We start from the raw sequence: 13,845 nt of genomic DNA on the forward strand, positions 1-13,845 counted from the left end.
GCTTACCTCCCTCATGACAGAGCACATAGGAGATAGATGACGTCAGTACATAACAACCGGTTATGATTATTACTGAACCGATACCGAATTATCTGCGTCTGCATCGCAGTGCACCAAAAAAACAAGTAATTTTGACACCCCTATTAAGCAAATCAGTTTTGATTAGGGATTACCAATACAGTTTTGTGTGTGTATGTGTGTGTGTGTGGATTAACTTGTTTACCTTAATACCCTAAAAAAACACTTTAAACCTTTAAAAAATACCTTAATAAAAAATGTGCAATAAGCATTGTAAATTCTGACCGATTTTATTTATGATTTATTTTTTAAAATAATAATTTAAAAGTTAAAATAAATATGTTTTTAAAGTTAAATCATATAACACATTATAACACAATGGCATTGTATGCACTGGATTTTTTGTTGCTAATATTATTAGAGGGCAAGGTGTCTAGGCACCTATTGTATCCGTTTCAGTTCATATTATTATGCTTCCGCTTCTTCTTCTTCCGCTCTGGGAGTCTATGGCAGCTCTGTGAACCGTTTGTGGCATTTGGCACACTGATAGAGGACAGTCTGATCTTCAACCACAACAAATTTGGACTCTCTAACTCAAACTTTCCAGCATCACCACTTGTCCAGTTTCACTTATGTTAATTGTTATAACTTTTGAACCAAATGGGCTACAATCAAAATTTTACCTTATGACGTAATTTTCTGTCATAAAATGTTTTTCGCTATTTTGAAAACCTATTTTATCAAACTCCTCCTAGGCCGTGTATCCGCTTTTCAATAAAACTGAATCACATCATCAGCAGACAATGCTGACCAAACGTTATGGAATTCAAGTTGAACAAACGATTATTGGTTAACTTGCGAACAATTCTAAGGTAGAGCTTGGGAAAATGGACTTGAGGCGATATCTTTGTAATGTGTTGACGTATTCACACTAAAATTTGTGTGTTTTGACAACTATGGTCTGTGGTTTCTAGCAGAAATAGCAGAATCTGTGCACTGGTGCACCTAGTGAACCATTGATACAAAAATTGGCTTTTTTTTTTTTTCTTATACATTCTCAATCCAAAATTCATACACTTTTCGGAGCATGCTGAGTCAGATGATGTCTGATTTTCCCAGGTTAGCTATTTTTTCATCAATCATTACATCCTTCAAATGTATTCAAAAACTCATTGTTTCACTTTGTCTGATGCTCCGTACTAACCTTGTTGCTTTTGGCCTCTGGACTGCTTTGCTCATTCTGCCTCTGGACTGCTTGGCCCCTTAATTGCTGCTTGCAGCTATGTTCATTATCATTATTATAGATATTTTTGTTTTAATCCAGATTAAAAAAAACACTATGTAACACTATGAATGATTGCTTAGACTAGTCAGTTCACAAAAGTTCAGCTGGTGTAAGAAGAGGGCAGAAAGCTGACAGGAGTGCGAATTAAATCAGAAGAACTGAGGTCAGAACAGAGACTCACGTGAGGAGATACATCCAGCAGAGGACGAGGGTCAGACTCCTGAGTCCTGCTGATGTGTCCACTTTCACCTGACAACACAGATACAGAAAAGAACAGTGTCATGTTATTAGACTAGAAATGATGTAATGTATGACAGAAAAAAAGTTGTAAAGCATGTGTGCACACGACTGCTGTTTTTAAGAGAATAGCCATATCAATAAAGGCCATTTAACTTTTTAATCATTGGATTAAGTCTTGGACTGATGATTTAAAAAAAATATAATTTGTATACATCCAAAAATACTGAATGTTACTTCAAATTGGTTACTTCAGACACAACTTAGGTCTTAAACAAACTTTCATCTGGAAGCCTAATCTCACAAAACTTGGCGTTAAGCATGCCAGGCATCGTATCCTGAGCCTTCATATTACTAGTGTCGGCTGTACCAATGATATGGCTTTAATGAAGGTAGAAGTTGGCATCAAACCTTATTAAACAAGTAATTTATTAACATTTTAAAAATATTCAGGGTGACACGGTGGCTCAGTGGTTAGCACTGTCACCTTACAGCAAAAAGGTCACTGGTTCGAGTCCCAGCTGGGCCAGTTGGCATTTCTGTGTGGAGTTTGCATGTTCTTCCCATGTTGGCGTGGGTTTGCTCCGGTTTTCCCCATAGTTCAAAGACATGCGGTATAGGTGAACTGAATAAACTAAATTGGCCATAGTGAATGAGTGTGAATGAGTGTGTTTGAATGTTTCCCAGTGATGGGTTGCAGCTGGAAGGGCATTCGCTGTGTAAAACATATGCTGGATAAGTTGGCGGTTCATTCCGCTGTGGCGACCTCGAATAAATAAAGGGACTAAGCTGAAGGAAAATGAATGAATGAATGAAATATTCAGACTACTCACTTGTGGTATCTAATGATGAATAATGTTGACTAAAAATACATAAAATAAATACAAAAATTTAAGTTTAAAATAAAACTTATAGATATGCCATACTTTATTAAACAACCCCTCTATGGATTGACTCACAAGTAGGGTACACTCACTCACACTGCATGTAGCCTAGTGTCATTCCTCAATATAGCTTTCAATTAATACATAAAGGACTTGTTATTCCAGGTTTTAATTCCAACCACATACAGTGGACTCACTAACTAATGCACCGCCCAGCAGAAACACATCAATACATGCTCATAGCTAGCGGCTAGTCTGGCCACGCGTGATCATATAAAGCAGTCCCCAGGATTTGTTCTTGTCACAAATGGCCATTACTGACATTAGTAGTGTAATGAGGGAGTCCCGGGACGGTCAGTGGTGCCGGGGGGGAGGTTGGAGCTCCTCGAGCACCACCTGCTTTGCTTGTTCACGCTGTCACTGCTCGGCCTGTTTTGGGCACGCAGGGGTCTTTTAGAGTTTAGATATGCCTTTGAAGCCCTCTTTGATTTTTAGAATATGCACACGATCAATAAGGAGCCAGGACTTCAAAAGAGGTTTGCGGCCCTCACCTGCTGCTGGTCACCGGTGGCTGAAGAGTTTCCAGTCCCACACAGAGACCAAACAAACCAACAGCAAAAACAGACACAGAGCAGCTAATAAACGTACAACAACACACAAAACACAGCCTTGTAAAGCCGGCCTTCAAAACACTAATAAATGCGTTAGTGCCAATAAGGGCACTAACAAACATTTACTATGGAACTTAAAAGATGCTGCCTGAATACTGATTCGGTTTAATTTTGTGCTACTAAAAAAATGCAGTGACTTGATCTTCATTACTTTCAGCCGATAGACTCTAAATAGATGGATTTCTATGACTTTTACAAATGGATGCCGCCTCTTATAGTGGCCTATTTAAGAGTATAGTGTATGGATTCTAACATAGCATATAAGTCATTCATGTACCTCTTTTAATGTAAATAAAAGTGAACTCGTGAAAAAAACCCAAGTGTGTTTAGGATGGATAGATAGATAGATAGATAGATAGATAGATAGATAGATAGATAGATAGATAGATAGATAGATAGATAGATAGATAGATAGATAGATAGATAGACAATGATTGGATGGATGGATGGATGGATGGACGGACAGATAGATAGATAGATAGATAGATAGATAGATAGATAGATAGATAGATAGATAGATAGATAGATAGATAGATAGATAGATAGATAGATAGATAGATAGATAGATAGATAGATAGATAGATAGATAGATAGTTAATGATTTTTGCAAATTACACAGTATTTAACTGTATTATGAACTGTATTTTACTGTGGGACAGTTGTACAGTAATGCTGCTGTATTTCAAGTTTTCATTTTCATACAGAAAATGTTTTATATATTTTATAGTAAACACATACAATACTGTAAATACATACACAGCAAGGTAAATGGTGCTGTAAATATAAATACAGTATTTTTATTGATTTAAAGTAGGTTACTGGAAAACTGAAATTTAATAAGAGCTGAATTTTACTGTAGAACAGTTTAGCAGTAATGTTACTGTATTTTAAAGTTGCATAGTAAAAATTACTGTATATTTTATAGCAAAGACATGTAAATACATAGACAGCAAGATAAATGGTGATGAAAATGGTAAGTTACAGTAAGTTACTGGTAATCTGCTGCCAGTAAGTTATTGTAGATTCTACAGGAAATTGTTAACAATGTAGATAGATGAAATGTTTTTTATTGAAGTACTTTGCTTATTTTGTAAAACTAGCATTTTGTAAAACTAGCATTGCTAACATTACAAATGATGAAGATTTACAGAAAAGACCTATTGTTTTCAAACTGTTCTCTAATTTTGTTCTAAACCATGGCTATAGCATGCAGAACCAGCACAGGCTAACTGGGAAAATGTGCCCTATGTTCCATTTTTGGGAAACCGCAAATACATTCAATGTCATATGTTTGCAGGTTGTGGGTAAAATGAACTCTTTATGGTGATATGATGCCACTTGGCAACTTCTGTATATGAAAGTAAATTCAGAAAAAAAGCAAGTGTGTTGATCTGAGAACAGCAAATTGCATAATGGTTCCTGTGCTATGAACTATGCCTCCATGTTTCTTCACATCATGCTCTGAATCTACAAAATGAAAAAGTTCAGTTCAAAAACTGGCCCTCTTTGGTGCTTTCTCTCTCTGTGAAGAGAGTTAGAGAATCGCGACAGCCATCCACCCACTTCAAACAGCCTTTGATTAATGAATAATATTTGACATTCGCTTTAATGTCACGAGAAGACGCTCAAACGTAATGCCACATATGAAACACTAAATATTCCTTAAGAATAGCTTCATATTGGAGCTGAGAAGAAGTGGCAGCAAAGGTTAAAAAGTGGATTGTAATGCATGTTATCTAAATAAACCCAAGAGACGATTATCCTTTAAATCTGCAGGACCTATGAAATGTCTGTCAGATCCTAGTGAATGCTTTTTTTATTGCGATTCATCTTAATCTCATCCAGGGGAGGGTTGTGAATGACAATGAACAAACTCTCCACCATAAAGCTTCCATTAGGATTAAGCTGCGAATGCAAACGAAGCTTGTCATGCTCTATATTTTTTTTTTTCCGGTGCTTTCCTTTTGTTTGGTGCATCTGAATTAGCACAAGAGGCGTATATTTCTGAGAGTTTGACACAGTCAGCATGACCTAAACTAGTTTCTTCATTCTCACCTAGCAGTAATCACCACTCGCTGGTGCTCTGATAATAAAAGGTGTGGTAGAGGCAGGTTACCTCCTCCCGACTGCCACAATGGGCCCCTGTATAGACTTTAGGCAGGTACGGAGGCTTGGATATTGGCATAATAGGCCGAGTAGCACCCCATTTGCATTCCGCCATTCAAGGGCCAAGACTATGTGCATCGAAACATTTGAAAAGGCCCCTTTCAAAAATGCTAATGGGATTGTGTTTGGCACAATGCGAGAGGGACGAGCGCAAACTTCCTGAGTTGTGAAGTCTGTGGCGGTGGAAGCCTTTAATTGCAGGCCAGCGCTTGTTATCCATACTGTGAGCTCGTTAGCTTTGACTAGGACACATGGATGGGGAATGTCTGCGTCTATGTTCTGTGTTTTGAAAGACATCTTTAGTCAAACATTATTTTTTTTTTTACACACTTTTATTACACTTCTGAATTATGTATATATATATATATATATATTTCACAACACTTCTATATAGCGACATTTAAAGGCTTAACTAGGTTAATTAGGGTAACTAGGCAGGTTTGGGTAATTAGGCAAGTTATTCTATAATGATAATTTGTTCTGTAGGCTATGTAAAAAAAAAAAAGCCTAAAGGGGCAAAAATTTTTACCTTAAAATGTTTTTAAAAAAATTAAAAACGGCTTTCATTCTAGCTGAAAGGGCTAATAATAATAAGAAGAATAATAAGACTAATAATTATAATCTTTCAAGTGCTGGCTGGGTCAGTTGCATATCTCTGTGGAGTTTGCATGTTCTCCCTGTGTTTGTGTGGGTTTCCTCCAGATGCTCTGGTTTCCCCCACAGTCCAAAGACTTAAATAATTGAATAAATAAATAAATAGAAAATCTATTTTGGTGTTAAATAGAGTTTGAGTCCAAATTTGAGAGTGTATGGGTCTCTCCCGGTACTGGGTTGCAGCTGGAAGGGGATCTGCTGCTTAAAATATGTGCTGGATAAGTTGGCTGTTCTTTCTGCTGTGGTAACCCCTGATGAATGAATGAATGATTGAATGAAAAAATATATAGATATAGATAGTTTTCGATATAACTATATCTATATAATAATATATACTATTATAATATAATAGTAAATTAGTTATTAATAATTTTTTTGTTATAGTTTTTGGTATAGTTTGTTATTTAATATTGTTTTAGTGGATGTCTTCTATGTGTATGTATGTGAATGTTTGCTTATCTATTTATTATGATGTACATTCATTTACTTTAATTTATGATTAACATTTTTAGTTGAACATAATTTTTCTTAAAAAGAAAAAAAAACAAGCATGAATGCATATTTTAAAGATAAGTAGAGGATTTTAAGCTAAATCAAACCCCACTATTCCATCAATAAATGCTTGCATTCAAACTAAAGTCCAAAATTTAAAACAAAATGACCCCCGAGGGGGTAAAAAACGTTTCATTTGCCTTGGTGAATTGTGACTGACCCTTTCTTATAGCCTTTTTGCAGTTCTCCCGCAATTGTTCTGTTTTCCCCCCTTTATCCTTTTCTTCTTCTTCTTCTTCCTCCATTTAGTGAAAGGCAATTACATCCTCTCAGAAATCGGATGTGAGAGCTTCTATAAAGACACTTTAAGCGCACATGTTTTAAAGGAGCAAATACTCGACGGCAAATTCAAAATTAGAGCAAATTACGCATCAAGTGATTATAAAACTGTTGGTAGTATAGAAATCAGGCCCATAGAGAGGAGGTGAAAATGACTGGCCAATTTGTAGCAACCGGCCATAAGAAGCAATGGCAAAGTCAAGTCCCGAAGCGACAGTAAGCGGGGAGGGAGGGGTGGCTTGCGTGTGGTAAAAATAATTTCAGTTAATGGTCAGAGCGCGGACCTCAGCTAACACACTAACTGACACTGGAGGTGCAGGTAATCAAACTGACATTAATGCAGGCCCCGAATGTGACATCTCGTCATCAGGAATTTTCTTCATTGGCACAGAAAATGCCAGGCTGCTCACCTCTGACTGCGTGGCCCCCACATCTATTAACCTTATTGATTTGGAGCCCTGCTGATCCCCTCCAGATCTCCAGCACCCCCGCTGAGCCGCTGAAGTGGATCAATCCGTCGCCGGGGGCCACAGCTCTAACAACGATGCGCATGGAGACCACTGTTTGTGGCATGAAATTAATATCCAGATACGGCTTTGAAAGTGCAGTGCTCCATTTGCACATTGGGTTTTTTTTTTTCCCCGGCATCTCTCCACCTCTCGATGGAGTTTATGCAAAGAGGACCAGTGGGTGTTTTGATATTGGTATTTGGAGAAAGCACATAATTTCACGGCCCCTTAATATCATAAAACAGGCATTACCATCATTACAAGTACAAATCAATAATGGGATAATACAGTACAGTATGTGTGTTTTTTTAATTCGTTGATTGCCTTTTGATAAATGAATGTTTGCGCTGAACTGATTTGCTCTGGGAGCCATGTCAAAAAAAGGAAGGGAAAATTATGACTACTCTGGATATCACATTTACATTTAATTTGCAGTTGCTATGAGCAAATACCACTCCAGATTATGAGTTTTACAAATAGCGCATTTAGATTAATAAAACAGTCTTTGGATGAAGTAGCCGTGCTTGATAAAGAAACGCCAGTAATCAGTATAATCCATGCACGACCAACTGGAAGTTAAAGTTTAATACATGCACAAAAATAAAGCATGGCTTAACAATTGGCATTTAAATTTTACACACGCGGGCTCTCTTTTGTGGGCTACGCTCTTCTTGATTAATCATTTACATAGCTGATTTTTCATATTTGTTATGCTCTGATTGTGTGCGCCTCTTATTTGATGAACACTGGGATGGACTATGGTGAGGCATTAGACATTACTTTCACTCAACAATCTTAACTCTGAGGTTTAGTGTCCATTATGATAAATATATACACTTACTGCATTTATCTGGCAAAGAAATATGGTTTCATTGATATTAAGGGTTAGTTCACCCAAAAACCAAACTTCTATTATTAATTACTCACCCTCATGTATTCAATCCAACATAGGCTCATTCTGAAAACATTGGCCTATATAAATGTATAGAGATAGCGAATTATGTAGCCAGTAGTACGTATGGTTGTATTTCATCTATAAAATGAACGCTACGGGGTGGTATGATGCAGTTCCTTTTGCGCTGACAATCTACCTCCATGTAGACGGCTTTCCCGCTGTTACCAGTTTGCCAAGTGGCTTTCAGTGTATGTCGGTGGACTTGAGACTCAAAGAGGAGTTAACCACAACAACGTTTTTGAGTCCTGCGAAAAAAGCAGGTATAATAAGAACATCGTGAGAATTTGGTAAAATCTGAAAACGTGGTTGAAAATCAGGCGAGGGCTTTTCTTTTTTTTCTGGATTGCTTTTGAAAACACTATTGGTTGGGTTTAGCTGGTTGGGAGGAGTTGATCAGTCAGTCACAGTCACAGTGGCCTCTGGTGGATTTACGTGAGAAGTGCAGGCGCGAAAAGCACTTGCGAGAGAAATTTGAGATTTGAAAAAGCATAAACAGTGGCCTCTGGTGGATTCGTGACTACAAAAACTGCAAAAAAAACGTGGCTCCTGGAACGTATTTGGTGCTCTACAAAAAAGTATATAGCGTTACGCTTTCAGAATGAGCCTTTGCTCTGTTGACTTTTGATGTTGAAATTCAACTCTACACTTCAACAAAGTGACTTTTATTGACAATTTATTCACTTGACATTAACATTTTACTGACATTTTAGTCAAATATATCACTTTAAACTATTAAAAATAAATCAAATGTCAATAAAAATTCAATAAAAGACACTTTTTCAAGGTTAAAAAACGCTTTTTATTCTAGCCGAAGGAAAACAAATCAGACTTTCTCCAGAATAAAAAATATTATCAGATATACTGTGAAAATGTCCTTAATCTGTTAAACATAATTTGGGAAATATTAAAAAAAGAACAAAAAATTCAAAGGGGGTTTAATAATTCTGATTGCAACTGTATATATATATATATATATATATATATATATATATATATATATAGTACTGAATTTTTTTACAAACACACAAAATGGTTTTTCAGATGATATTTGGACAACCCGAATTATCAGTGCGTTACATCATCACACAAACATTTCACTCTCGCTAACAAAAACTTACAAGAGGAGTCAGATTACCAATAGTGGCTCCTACGGGACCTGTTTTTGTCCCTAAAAGCTCCTCATCTGTCTACAGTGGCTGCCCTCGAGACTTTCAGCTTTAAACAGGTGGCGTGTGTGGGATCAGAGAGGATGGACTGGGAATCTAGACCTTCTATTATAAGCCTAATCACAATCTGGGGGTCAAAGGTCAACTGCCCTTCCGCATGACCTCCCTTTGTTCTTCGGAAAGAAACAAGACAGAAAATGCCCCACTTTGCTGACTATTTATGCTCTTTTTTTTTTTTTTTGGAAGTAAAATATTATGTTCAGCTGATTCTCATTGATTCGCTCAAACTGCCAAACTAAACTCAAAATTCCATTCCTTTTTGAAGTCAAGCCCAGGAACAAAAGCATCTGCAAAAATAATCTTCAGACACTTTCTCTCTCTCTCTCTTTCTCTCACAAAACACACACACGCACAGACACACACACACACATTCACACACTTTTTCAAACAACCCAGCTGCAAAAACTTTGTCTGGACAGATGCATAGCAAAGAGAAATTATTAAATATTATAAGAGCATTTTTTATGGAGCCAGATCAATCTAAAAAATTATACATTTACAAAATAAAATGTATACACAATTCACATTTACAAAATACTATTCATAAACACAATTCGTAAATACACAAATCCAATTTGTAAATTTAAAACAAAACTTTTAAAAATGCAAATCCAATTAATAAATTTAAAAGCAATTCGTAAATAAGCAAATTCAATTCATAAATTCAAAACAAAATTTGTAAATACACAAATCCAATTCGTAAATTCAAAACGCAATTTGTAAATAGGCAAATCTAATTCGTAAATTTAAAATACTATTTGTGAATGAGCAAATCCAATTTGTAAATTCAAAACAGTTCGAAAATACGAAAATCCAATAGATAAATTCAAAATACAATTCGGAAATATGCAAATCCAATTTATAATTTCAAAACAATACATAAATATGCAAATCCAATTAGTAAATTCAAAACACAATTAGTAAATACGCAAATACAATTTGTAAAATCAAAATACAGTTCGCAAAAATATGAAAATCCAATTTGTGAATTCAAAACACAATTCAGAAATATGCAAATCCAATTCGTAAATCGAAACAGAATTCGTAAATACGCAAATCCAATTCGTAAATTCAAAACGCAATTTATAAATATGCAAATTAAATTCGTAAAATCAAACCACAATTCGTATATACGCAAATCCAATTCATAAAATCAAAACACTATTTGTAAATAAGCAAATCCAATTTGTAAAATCAAAACACAATTCCTAATACGCAAATCCAATTTGTGAATGCAAAACACAATTCGTAAATACACAAACCCTAGTCATAAATTCAAAATACGCAAATCCAATTTGTAAATTTAAAACACAATTCATAAATATGCAAATCGGATTCGTAAATTCAAAACAATATTCATAAATACACAAATCCATTTCATAAACTCAAAACGCAATTCGTTAACACGCAAATCAAATGAGTAAATTTTAAACACAATTCATAAATACACAAATCCAGTACGAAAACTCAAAGCACATTTCATAAATATGCAAATCCAATTTGTTAATTTAAAACACCATTCGTAAATATGCAAATCCAATTGGTAAATTTAAAACACAATTCCATTGATGTGTCGAGTACAGTAAATGACAGTGTGACATTACTTGACCCAAACTTTGACATTTTATCTTCACAAAAGTTTTAAGAATTAAAGTGGACAATTTATTTGCATTCAAGATATTATATTTGATGCAGACACCAAAATGGTCCACTAGCTATTTAACCCTAACAAATGCAGAGAGTAGATTTTCATTTCTTTAACAACCATGTCAGAACACACATCCTGTGGTCATGGAAAATAGTCAAATGGGTCAAAATATTGGCATGCAACAAGCAAGGAAAACCTTGAAGGAAATTGCTGAAATTACTAAAAAATGGGTTAAGAACTGTCCAACACATTAGTAAAAAATGGAAGGATAGTGGGGAACCATCAATTTGAGGGAGAAATGTGGTCGGAAAAAAATCTTGAATGATCAAGATCGGCTATCACTTAAATGCCATGGTGAAATCAATATGGAAAAAAATAGCAGAATTCAGTGTTCATGTTGAATAGTGAAAGTAAGAGCATACACAGATGCACAATGAGAAGGGAACTGGACTAAACTGCTGTGTAGCCTTAAGAAAACCACTTTTCAGCGATGCTTATAAGGGAAAAAAGCTTTCATTTTAATGACTTTGGAAGAAGGTCAAGCGGTCTGATGAGTCCAGATTTACCTTGTTTTAGAGTGATGGGCACATCAGGGCAAGAAGAGAGGAGGATGAAGTGATGCACCCATAATGCATGGTGCCTACCATATAAGCATATGGAGGCAGTGCAGTGTGCTCTGTGGATACAGCAGTTGGTCAGGTCAGGTTCAGTAACGTTCTGTGCCCAAAGAATGAGGTCAGCTGACTAAGATACTGAATAGCCAGGATATTCCATCAATGGATTTATTCATCCATGATGACACCGGCAAATTCCAAGATTACAATTCATTAGACTCAAATTGGTAAAGTGTGCTTCAAGGATAGTGAGACATCACTTTTAGACACGGATTGGCCACCACAGACTCCAGATCTTAACCTATTGAGAATGTTTGGGATGTGCTGAAGAAGATTTTGCACAGTGGTCAGACTCTCCCATGATTAATACAAGATCTCGGTGTAAAATAACAGAAGTAATGTAAATCTGGAGGCCACTAACTGTTGTGAAATTGCAGAGGCATAATTAAATGGAGCTATTCGAAGCTAAAGGAAGTCCATCGAAATATTGTGGTAATGTGTTTGTGTGATGTGTGTAATCTAAAGGAGGTCATTAATTCATCATCTGAAATATTGCAGACCACAGACTAAGGATATACATATGTGTGTGCAGGTATGTACAGTATATATATATATATATATATATATATATATATATATATATATATATATATATATATATATATATATATATATATATATATATATATATATATGCAATTAAGCCAGTTCCACCAAATAACACGCACTCCTTCCCCTCTGCGTAACAGAAACCACCACTGTAAGAGCTATCACCATTTCTCATTTAAATAATTACATAGCATACAAAACAGTGTATGCGAGTACGGATATTGAAGGATTCGCCAATCAGCTCATGCTGGAGGTCATAAAACAATATGATGGCAATTAATGGAGAGCATTAAATTACCAGGCCCGTCTTAATCACATGCATGCGTGCACTGGCCGCTCTGGAAGCCGCACTGACAACGCTGGATAGAGACAAGCCTCTCAATGGCAGCTTCCTTGACGGCCATAATAGCTTAATGTCGGGATTTGACAGCAATATTGGGGGGGAGTGACTCTTTGTGCGGCTGTGTGGCCCAGAGGCTTTTGCTGTCACTGCTGATGACAGTAACTTTCTCCATGCAGATTAAATTGGTGTTTACAGATTTGCCCTGGGTGTAAGTCCCCTCTCCCACTGGGATGCAGTGACACAGGCTGATGAGGAATCCTAGACAGGACCAGCCACTGTAGACGGCGAAGCCTCTGTCTCCATCACACCAGGACCTCTCGTCTGCCGGAGCTGATGGGACTTCACTGGGACTGACGGAGTATGGGATAAACTGAGATCCGCAGGAGCTTCAGACATGAGGGAAATATGCATTGTTTGGCCCAGTGGAAATGCTAATGCTCGGGGTACATTTTCATGCTTATGTTTTTTTATTTAAATATTGAGTATATCTTAAATGCTTCTCCTTATAATAATTGTGTAAAACAAAAGACAATTATAGGCATTTTGACGTTTGGTATGACAAAACAATGGGTAGTGGCTCAGATAAAATATTGTATTGACATTTTGAGCATAGTATAAGAGCAAAGCTAGAAATAATGAATATGTTACAGAACTTTTTAGTTTACGAGAAAACTGTGGTTACACGTTTTTCAGTTCCTTCATTACAATGCAATTGCAAACATAACTACTATAACTAATACAAAAAAAAAATGACTACAAATTGTTTGTAATGCAGCGTCTATAAGGCAGGAGAGTAAATTTGGTGTAATTCTCTCTCCTTGCTGCTGTTATCAGCCTCACACATTTTTTTTTTCCTTTTTCTGAAAGTCTTGATAACACCAGGACTTTTTTTTTATTGTTTCAGCAAACGGGATTATAAGAAAACAAATATTTGTTGTACTCTCTCATTCACTGTTAATTTTACCCAACTATGATGACTTCTGCTACTAAGAGACCAGGACATATGAATATGGATGGACCCATAAATTAATTTCAGTAATATTATTGACTAATATGAAAATGTGCATCCAATTTATGTACAAAGCAGTTTGTACAGTAATATTTTCTGTCTTTTAATAGTTATATTATATGAGAGACTTGCTTTGTTTATCAAATAAAGTGAATCTAATGGCATTTGCATTTTAAACATTAAATA

General features: G+C 36.0%; 1 protein-coding gene across 3 annotated transcripts in view; it reads right to left on the reverse strand.

The window, feature by feature from the left end:
* agtr1b (angiotensin II receptor, type 1b) overlaps positions 1-13,845 on the reverse strand; it is a 250,778-nt gene that overhangs the window by 92,593 nt on the left and 144,340 nt on the right. For all 3 annotated transcript variants that reach the window (XM_068217143.2, XM_073941398.1, XM_073941399.1), the window contains one exon: positions 1,485-1,552. The gene's annotated coding sequence lies outside the window, so the exon portion shown is untranslated. The remainder of the gene's footprint in view (positions 1-1,484; positions 1,553-13,845) is intronic.

This window comes from Danio rerio, chromosome 24, assembly GCF_049306965.1.
Source record: "Danio rerio strain Tuebingen ecotype United States chromosome 24, GRCz12tu, whole genome shotgun sequence".
Classification (NCBI taxonomy): Eukaryota; Metazoa; Chordata; class Actinopteri; order Cypriniformes; family Danionidae; genus Danio; species Danio rerio.